Below are 9,559 nucleotides of genomic sequence, written 5' to 3' on the forward strand. Positions count from 1 at the left end.
GTGTAGCGCCAATAGGGCGCTTTTTCCTTGTGTTACAAGCTGAAAGCGTGGATCGGTCTTGTGTCTCGAAGTTTCCAGACGGTCATCTTTTGTGGCATCCTTCCCGGCTGTGTGAGCAGCTCTGCTCTATAGCCATATGTTTTCGTGGACTGGGATTGTTTCCCTGCATCTTTACGTTCTCAGGTCTTGAGGCCAGGCTTCTTGTGTGTACATCCTCTCAGTTTTCAGAGCAACTCCTTGTCACGGGTCATGATGCTCTACTCTCTCTGGGGTTGCCCCGGAGCCTCCTCACGTCACCGTCACAGTCCCGCAAGGTCGTCTTGCCTGATGATGTCTTCCGTCTGGGTCTCATTCTTCTTGCTGAGATTTTTCTCTCATCTTTGAGGCATGCAGTTTAGTGTTGTGTAGTGTTGGTCTGTGCACGTATGTGGCTTGGAGCTGTCCTGCCTGGGGTTGTAGAGTCGGGTATAGGTGGAATAGCCATAAGAGTCTATGGTTAATATGTTGATGTGCCTAGACCGTTGAGACAACGGCTGTACAGTCATCTAGGACTCAGTGGCTGTTGGCAGGCTGTGTGGACAGCTCTTTTGATGATGTTATATGGGGATGAGCTGAGCCACGTGGGAATGGCTGTTCAGGGGTAGTGAAGCAGATTGAGTCTCAAAGGCGTTAAGGCTTATATGTGTAGGGGTAAATGTTTGACTTCTAAATTGTGTTTAATGAGAGTATGTATAGTCGGATTCTAGATAGTATTCCTACGTTGAAACAAGTCCTCTGGAATTGTTAAGCTATTGCTCTGCATCTGGGTGAATCATTCAATATTGTTTTTGCAGATGCAGAAGGACGAGCTGTGCAGGGTGATGGTCAAGAGGCGAGTGGAGCACTAGAAAAAGGTGGGTTGGTGGGTGGTATTAGAGGGAAGATGTGACTGGTGGCTATATGACTACATTATGGTATTTCTATGTTTCTTTTAATTTGAAGGTGTAAAGGGAGGAGCAATGTGTGATATGGGCACCGGAGCTGACTCGGGCAGGTGAGCAGTGATTGGCGGGCTTAAGTAGCGGTTGTGTTTCAGGTGGTGTATTGCTGGTGAAGTTCTACGCAACCCTTGTTGTTTGTGTCTTACAGGTGGTGCACAAACCTTAAGTGGCAACCGAAGCTGACGGAGGCTGGGTGGGTGAGCTGTCAAGGTAAAGGAGTGAGAGACACGAATCGGTGTGGGCAGGCTGCAGTTTTGGGCAGTATCTCAGCCATGTGCCTTTTTGCTTCGGTTTCTGCAGGTGCCGTACGCAGGCTCGGAGGGGCGATGCTGCCGCATGCTGACGAGGGGTCCGAGAAGGTGAGGCGGTTGTGGGCCGGGTTGGCGTCTAATAGCAAAGTATTGCATGGCAACTCAGTGAAGTGTTTCTCTGTGTGATCTTGCAGGTGCTGTGCGGGCCGCCTTTGGAATTGGATGAGCGTTTGAGGTGAGCTGGGTAGCAGAGAGGAGGAGCATGGGACTGGTGATTTCTCACAAATGCAATGTTAACCTTGTGTGTCTTTGGTATCTTACGTGCCACGAGTAATGGTGGCCGCAGCGTCCGACTCTGGAATTGGCGTGGAGCAGGCAAGTTCAATGCCACGGTTCTTGTGAGGATGAGGGTGTTGTGGAAGAGAGCGGTGTCTACTGTCATGATGCTTGCTGCTGGCATGCTGTTTTGTATTTTTTTTTTTTTTTCAGATACTGAAGAGGAACCCGGTGACTGCAGGAAAATATCAGCTAGCCAATGTGTGTTTTGTCAAGGATGGATTCAGACCCCTGGCCCTCTGAAAGCTAAGTTGAGGGACGATGGCTGGGGAGGGGGCAAGGAGACAAGGTTGGCAACTGCAGGGAGGTGCATTTAAAGTTACTTTGGGCAAAGGGCTATCCAGGAACAGTCCCCCTTGGGCATTAAAGGGAGCTGTCTACTCTTCACTATGATGCTGGGCAGGGCAGTTCCAGCCTGTGTCTGTTGTTGTGTAGTTTGTGTGGTCTGTTTTCTGTGTCTTAGGCCTTCTGCAGGTCTTGATGTCCTCTTTGTGCTCGAGGAGCACAGCGCACGCCTCCGGCACCATCCCTAGGATCTTGAACGCCTGTACTCGTTGGCATAGCGCCAATCAGGCACTTTTTCCTTGTGTTACAAGTTCAAAGCGTGGATTGGTCTTGTGTCTCGGAAGTTTCTGGACGGTCATCTCTTGCGGCATCTTTCCCGGCTGTGTGAGCAGTTCTGCGCTCTAGCTGTCTGTTTTCACAGACTGGGATTGTTTCCCTGCATCCTTACGTTCTCACGTCTTGAGGCCAGGCTTCTTGTGTGTACATCCTCTCTGTTTTGAGAATAACTTCTTGTCATGGGCCATGATGTCCTACTCTTTCTGGGGTTGCCCAGAGGCAACTTCACATCACTGTCATGGTCCCACGCATTGTCTTGCCAAATGGCATCTTCCGTTCGGGTGTCATTCTTGCTGAGAGTTTTCTCTCCTCTTTGAGGCACTTTTTTTTTTTTTTAGGGTTCCATGTAGTGTTAGTCTGTGCGTGTGTGTGTGTGGCTTGGAGCTGCCCTGCCTGGGGGGCGTAGAGTCAGGGGGAGGTGGAATAGCCATAAGAGTCTATGGTTAATACGTTGATATGCGTAGACTGTTGAGGCAATGGTTGTACGGTCATCTAGGTCTCAGTGGCTGTTGGCAGGCTGTGTGGACAGCTCTTTCGATAATGTTTTATGGGGATGAGCTGAGCCATGTGGGAGGTGCTGTTCAGGGGTAGTGAAGCAGATTGAATCTCGAAGGCATTAAGGCTTGTATGTGTACGCCTTAATGTTTGATTTATAAAATTTGTTTAATGGCAGGAAGTAGAGTTGGATTCTAGATGGTATGCTTACATGGACAGAAGTCCTCTGCAATTGTTAGGCTATCGCTCTGCATCCGGGTGACTCATTCAATATCATTTTTGCAGATGCAGAGGAACGAGCGGAGCACTAGAAGCAGGAGGGTTGGTGCGTGGTATTAGAGGGAAGATGTGACTGGTGGCTATAGGACTACGTTATGGTATTTCTGTTTTTTAATTTGAAGGGGCAAAGGGAGGAGCAATATGGGATATGGGCACCGGAGCTGACTCGGCCAAGGTGAGTGGTGATTGGCGGGCTGAAGTAGCGGTTATGTTTCAGGTGGTGTATTGCTGGTGAAGTTGTAAGCAACCCTTGTTGTTTGTGTTTTACAGGTGGTGCGCAAGCTTCAATGTGGCAACCCAAAATGACGGAGGCTGGACAGCTGAGTGGCCGAGGTCAATGAGAGGGAGATAGGAGTCACTGTGGGCAGGCTGCAGTTTTGGGCAGTATCTCTGCATGTGCTTTTTCGCTTGGGTTTTTGCAGGCGCCGCACGCAGGCTCGAAGGGGCGACGCTGCCGCGTGCTGACGAAGGGGTCTGAGAAGGCGAGGCGGTTGTGGGCCGGGTTGGCGTCTAATAGCGAAGTATTACATGGCAACGCAGTGAAGTGTTTCTCTGTGATCTTGCAGGTGCTGTGCGGGCCGCCTTTGGAATTGGATGAGCGTTTGAGGTGAGCTGGGTAGCAGAGAGGAGGAGCATGGGACTGGTGATTTCTCACAAATGCAATGTTAACCTTGTGTGTCTTTGGTATCTTAGGTGCCACGAGTAATGGTGGCCGCAGCGTCCGACTCTGGAATTGGCGTGGAGCAGGCAAGTGTAATGCCACGGCTCTTGTGAGAATGAGGGTGTTGTGGAAGAGTGTGGTGTCTACTGTCATGATGCTTACCGCTGGTGTGTGTGTTGTGTTTTTTTTTTTTTTCCAGATACTGAAGAGGAACCCGGTGACTGCAGGAAAATATCAGCTAGCCAATGTGTGTTTTGTCAAGGATGGATTCAGACCCCCGGCCCTCTCAAAGCTAAGTTGAGGGACGATGGCTGGGGAGGGGGCAAGGAGACAAGGTTGGCAACTGCAGGGAGGTGCATTTAAAGTTACTTAGGGCAAAGGGCTGTCCAGGAACAGTCCCCCTTGGGCATTAAAGGGAGCTGTCTACTCTTCACTATGATGCTGGGCAGGGCAGTTCCAGCCTGTGTCTGTTGTTGTGTAGTTTGTGTGGTCTGTCTTCCGTGCCTTAGGCCTTCCTCAGGTCTTGATGTCCTCATGGCTGTTGGCGCTTGAGGGGCACGGGTGCCATCCCTAAGGTCTCGAATGCTTCCACTCATCAGCATAGCACTCGAGAGGCACTTCTTTTCTTGCATTACAAGCTGAAAGCGTGGATTGGTCTTGTGTCTTGAAGTTTCCGGACGGTCATCTTTTGCGGCATCCTTCCCGGCTGTGTGAGCAGCTCTTCTCTCTAGCCATCTGTTTTCATGGAGTAGGATTGCTTCCCTGCATCCTTAGGCTCTTTGGTCTTGAGGCCAGGCTTCTTGCTTGTACATCCTCTCAGTTTTGAGAGTATCTTCTTGTCACGGGCCGTGAGGTTCTGCTCCTTTTTCTGGGGTTGCCCCAGAGCCTTCTCATGTCACCGTTATGGTCCCACAGGTCGTCTTGCCTGACAGCGTCTTCTATCTGGCTGTCATTCTTCTTGCCGAGAGTTTTCTCTCCTCTTTGAGGTGCGTTTTTTGTAGGGTTCAATGTAGTGTTAGTCTGTGCATGTGTGTGTGTGGCTTGGAGCTGCCCTGCCTGGGGGGCGTAGAGTCAGGGGGAGGTGGAATAGCCATAAGAGTCTATGGTTAATACGTTGATATGCGTAGACTGTTGAGGCAATGGTTGTACGGTCATCTAGGTCTCAGTGGCTGTTGGCAGGCTGTGTGGACAGCTCTTTCGATAATGTTTTATGGGGATGAGCTGAGCCATGTGGGAGGTGCTGTTCAGGGGTAGTGAAGCAGATTGAATCTCAAAGGCATTAAGGCTTGTATGTGTACGCCTTAATGTTTGATTTATAAAATTTGTTTAATGGCAGGAAGTAGAGTTGGATTCTAGATGGTATGCTTACATGGACAGAAGTCCTCTGCAATTGTTAGGCTATCGCTCTGCATCCGGGTGACTCATTCAATATCATTTTTGCAGATGCAGAGGAACGAGCGGAGCACTAGAAGCAGGAGGGTTGGTGCGTGGTATTAGAGGGAAGATGTGACTGGTGGCTATAGGACTACGTTATGGTATTTCTGTTTTTTAATTTGAAGGGGCAAAGGGAGGAGCAATATGGGATATGGGCACCGGAGCTGACTCGGCCAAGGTGAGTGGTGATTGGCGGGCTGAAGTAGCGGTTATGTTTCAGGTGGTGTATTGCTGGTGAAGTTGTAAGCAACCCTTGTTGTTTGTGTTTTACAGGTGGTGCGCAAGCTTCAATGTGGCAACCCAAAATGACGGAGGCTGGACAGCTGAGTGGCCGAGGTCAATGAGAGGGAGATAGGAGTCACTGTGGGCAGGCTGCAGTTTTGGGCAGTATCTCTGCATGTGCTTTTTCGCTTGGGTTTTTGCAGGCGCCGCACGCAGGCTCGAAGGGGCGACGCTGCCGCGTGCTGACGAAGGGGTCTGAGAAGGTGAGGCGGTTGTGGGCCGGGTTGGCGTCTAATAGCGAAGTATTACATGGCAACGCAGTGAAGCGTTTCTCTGTGTGATCTTGCAGGTGCTGTGCGGGCCGCCTTTGGAATTGGATGAGCGTTTGAGGTGAGCTGGGTAGCAGAGAGGAGGAGCATGGGACTGGTGATTTCTCACAAATGCAATGTTAACCTTGTGTGTCTTTGGTATCTTACGTGCCACGAGTAATGGTGGCCGCAGCGTCCGACTCTGGAATTGGCGTGGAGCAGGCAAGTTCAATGCCACGGTTCTTGTGAGGATGAGGGTGTTGTGGAAGAGAGCGGTGTCTACTGTCATGATGCTTGCTGCTGGCATGCTGTTTTGTATTTTTTTTTTTTTTTCAGATACTGAAGAGGAACCCGGTGACTGCAGGAAAATATCAGCTAGCCAATGTGTGTTTTGTCAAGGATGGATTCAGACCCCTGGCCCTCTGAAAGCTAAGTTGAGGGACGATGGCTGGGGAGGGGGCAAGGAGACAAGGTTGGCAACTGCAGGGAGGTGCATTTAAAGTTACTTTGGGCAAAGGGCTGTCCAGGAACAGTCCCCCTTGGGCATTAAAGGGAGCTGTCTACTCTTCACTATGATGCTGGGCAGGGCAGTTCCAGCCTGTGTCTGTTGTTGTGTAGTTTGTGTGGTCTGTTTTCTGTGTCTTAGGCCTTCTGCAGGTCTTGATGTCCTCTTTGTGCTCGAGGAGCACAGCGCACGCCTCCGGCACCATCCCTAGGATCTTGAACGCCTGTACTCGTTGGCATAGCGCCAATCAGGCACTTTTTCCTTGTGTTACAAGTTCAAAGCGTGGATTGGTCTTGTGTCTCGGAAGTTTCTGGACGGTCATCTCTTGCGGCATCTTTCCCGGCTGTGTGAGCAGTTCTGCGCTCTAGCTGTCTGTTTTCACAGACTGGGATTGTTTCCCTGCATCCTTACGTTCTCACGTCTTGAGGCCAGGCTTCTTGTGTGTACATCCTCTCTGTTTTGAGAATAACTTCTTGTCATGGGCCATGATGTCCTACTCTTTCTGGGGTTGCCCAGAGGCAACTTCACATCACTGTCATGGTCCCACGCATTGTCTTGCCAAATGGCATCTTCCGTTCGGGTGTCATTCTTGCTGAGAGTTTTCTCTCCTCTTTGAGGCACTTTTTTTTTTTTTTAGGGTTCCATGTAGTGTTAGTCTGTGCGTGTGTGTGTGTGGCTTGGAGCTGCCCTGCCTGGGGGGCGTAGAGTCAGGGGGAGGTGGAATAGCCATAAGAGTCTATGGTTAATACGTTGATATGCGTAGACTGTTGAGGCAATGGTTGTACGGTCATCTAGGTCTCAGTGGCTGTTGGCAGGCTGTGTGGACAGCTCTTTCGATAATGTTTTATGGGGATGAGCTGAGCCATGTGGGAGGTGCTGTTCAGGGGTAGTGAAGCAGATTGAATCTCGAAGGCATTAAGGCTTGTATGTGTACGGCTTAATGTTTGATTTATAAAATTTGTTTAATGGCAGGAAGTAGAGTTGGATTCTAGATGGTATGCTTACATGGACAGAAGTCCTCTGCAATTGTTAGGCTATCGCTCTGCATCCGGGTGACTCATTCAATATCATTTTTGCAGATGCAGAGGAACGAGCGGAGCACTAGAAGCAGGAGGGTTGGTGCGTGGTATTAGAGGGAAGATGTGACTGGTGGCTATAGGACTACGTTATGGTATTTCTGTTTTTTAATTTGAAGGGGCAAAGGGAGGAGCAATATGGGATATGGGCACCGGAGCTGACTCGGCCAAGGTGAGTGGTGATTGGCGGGCTGAAGTAGCGGTTATGTTTCAGGTGGTGTATTGCTGGTGAAGTTGTAAGCAACCCTTGTTGTTTGTGTTTTACAGGTGGTGCGCAAGCTTCAATGTGGCAACCCAAAATGACGGAGGCTGGACAGCTGAGTGGCCGAGGTCAATGAGAGGGAGATAGGAGTCACTGTGGGCAGGCTGCAGTTTTGGGCAGTATCTCTGCATGTGCTTTTTCGCTTGGGTTTTTGCAGGCGCCGCACGCAGGCTCGAAGGGGCGACGCTGCCGCGTGCTGACGAAGGGGTCTGAGAAGGCGAGGCGGTTGTGGGCCGGGTTGGCGTCTAATAGCGAAGTATTACATGGCAACGCAGTGAAGTGTTTCTCTGTGATCTTGCAGGTGCTGTGCGGGCCGCCTTTGGAATTGGATGAGCGTTTGAGGTGAGCTGGGTAGCAGAGAGGAGGAGCATGGGACTGGTGATTTCTCACAAATGCAATGTTAACCTTGTGTGTCTTTGGTATCTTAGGTGCCACGAGTAATGGTGGCCGCAGCGTCCGACTCTGGAATTGGCGTGGAGCAGGCAAGTGTAATGCCACGGCTCTTGTGAGAATGAGGGTGTTGTGGAAGAGTGTGGTGTCTACTGTCATGATGCTTACCGCTGGTGTGTGTGTTGTGTTTTTTTTTTTTTTCCAGATACTGAAGAGGAACCCGGTGACTGCAGGAAAATATCAGCTAGCCAATGTGTGTTTTGTCAAGGATGGATTCAGACCCCCGGCCCTCTCAAAGCTAAGTTGAGGGACGATGGCTGGGGAGGGGGCAAGGAGACAAGGTTGGCAACTGCAGGGAGGTGCATTTAAAGTTACTTAGGGCAAAGGGCTGTCCAGGAACAGTCCCCCTTGGGCATTAAAGGGAGCTGTCTACTCTTCACTATGATGCTGGGCAGGGCAGTTCCAGCCTGTGTCTGTTGTTGTGTAGTTTGTGTGGTCTGTCTTCCGTGCCTTAGGCCTTCCTCAGGTCTTGATGTCCTCATGGCTGTTGGCGCTTGAGGGGCACGGGTGCCATCCCTAAGGTCTCGAATGCTTCCACTCATCAGCATAGCACTCGAGAGGCACTTCTTTTCTTGCATTACAAGCTGAAAGCGTGGATTGGTCTTGTGTCTTGAAGTTTCCGGACGGTCATCTTTTGCGGCATCCTTCCCGGCTGTGTGAGCAGCTCTTCTCTCTAGCCATCTGTTTTCATGGAGTAGGATTGCTTCCCTGCATCCTTAGGCTCTTTGGTCTTGAGGCCAGGCTTCTTGCTTGTACATCCTCTCAGTTTTGAGAGTATCTTCTTGTCACGGGCCGTGAGGTTCTGCTCCTTTTTCTGGGGTTGCCCCAGAGCCTTCTCATGTCACCGTTATGGTCCCACAGGTCGTCTTGCCTGACAGCGTCTTCTATCTGGCTGTCATTCTTCTTGCCGAGAGTTTTCTCTCCTCTTTGAGGTGCGTTTTTTGTAGGGTTCAATGTAGCGTCAGTCTGTGCGTGTGTGTGTGTGGCTTGGAGCTGCCCTGCCTGGGGGGCGTAGAGTCAGGGGGAGGTGGAATAGCCATAAGAGTCTATGGTTAATACGTTGATATGCGTAGACTGTTGAGGCAATGGTTGTACGGTCATCTAGGTCTCAGTGGCTGTTGGCAGGCTGTGTGGACAGCTCTTTCGATAATGTTTTATGGGGATGAGCTGAGCCATGTGGGAGGTGCTGTTCAGGGGTAGTGAAGCAGATTGAATCTCAAAGGCATTAAGGCTTGTATGTGTACGCCTTAATGTTTGATTTATAAAATTTGTTTAATGGCAGGAAGTAGAGTTGGATTCTAGATGGTATGCTTACATGGACAGAAGTCCTCTGCAATTGTTAGGCTATCGCTCTGCATCCGGGTGACTCATTCAATATCATTTTTGCAGATGCAGAGGAACGAGCGGAGCACTAGAAGCAGGAGGGTTGGTGCGTGGTATTAGAGGGAAGATGTGACTGGTGGCTATAGGACTACGTTATGGTATTTCTGTTTTTTAATTTGAAGGGGCAAAGGGAGGAGCAATATGGGATATGGGCACCGGAGCTGACTCGGCCAAGGTGAGTGGTGATTGGCGGGCTGAAGTAGCGGTTATGTTTCAGGTGGTGTATTGCTGGTGAAGTTGTAAGCAACCCTTGTTGTTTGTGTTTTACAGGTGGTGCGCAAGCTTCAATGTGGCAA

The sequence above is a fragment of the Calonectris borealis genome, chromosome 16 (genome assembly GCF_964195595.1).
Source record: "Calonectris borealis chromosome 16, bCalBor7.hap1.2, whole genome shotgun sequence".
Taxonomy (NCBI): domain Eukaryota; kingdom Metazoa; phylum Chordata; class Aves; order Procellariiformes; family Procellariidae; genus Calonectris; species Calonectris borealis.